Source organism: Schistocerca serialis, chromosome 10 (genome assembly GCF_023864345.2).
Source record: "Schistocerca serialis cubense isolate TAMUIC-IGC-003099 chromosome 10, iqSchSeri2.2, whole genome shotgun sequence".
In the NCBI taxonomy this organism is placed as follows: domain Eukaryota; kingdom Metazoa; phylum Arthropoda; class Insecta; order Orthoptera; family Acrididae; genus Schistocerca; species Schistocerca serialis.
The window spans coordinates 251419949-251420752 of NC_064647.1; positions in this window are offsets into that span (position 1 = coordinate 251419949).

Consider the following 804-nt stretch of genomic DNA (forward strand, 5'->3'; position numbering starts at 1 on the left):
CATTGGGAGCGTGTATTCGTCATCGCCATACTGGCGTATCACCCAGCGTGATGGTATGGGGTGCCATTGGTTACACGTCTCGGTCACCTCTTGTTCGCATTGACGGCACTTTGAACAGTGGACGTTACATTTCAGATGTGTTACTAGCCGCGGCTCTACCTTTCAATCGTTCCCTGCGATAGCCTACATTTCAGCAGGATAATGCACGACCGCACGTTGCAGGTCCTGTACGGGCGTTTCTGGATACAGAAAATGTTCGACTGCTGCCAGGGCCAGCACATTCTCGAGATCTCTCACCAATAGAAAACGTCTGGTCAATGGTGGCCGAGTAACTGGCTCCTTCGCTCCTCACAATACCCCAGTCACTACTCCTGATGAACTGTGGTATCGTGTTGAAGCTGCAAGGGCAGGTGTACCTGTACACGCCATCCAAGCTCTGTTTGACTCAATGCCCAGGCGTATCAAGGCCGTTATTACGGCCAGAGGTTGTTGTTGTGGGTACTGATTTCTCAGAATCTATGCACCCAAATTGCGTGAAAATGTAATCACATGTCAGTTCTAGTATAATATATTTGTCCAATGAATACCAGTTTATCATTTGCATTTCTTCTTGCTCTAGCAATTTTAATGACCAGAAGTGTATATTGGAACTCTTCCTTTTTAAGTCTAGCTCCACACGAAAATGAGAGTAGTCTCTAATCCACGGTATTTAACTTCTTCATTTCCGTGGTTATACGATGTTGAGAGAGGCACAGAAGAAATATCGCTTCAAAATTTCTCACATCTTCTAAGCCCGCAAGAAGC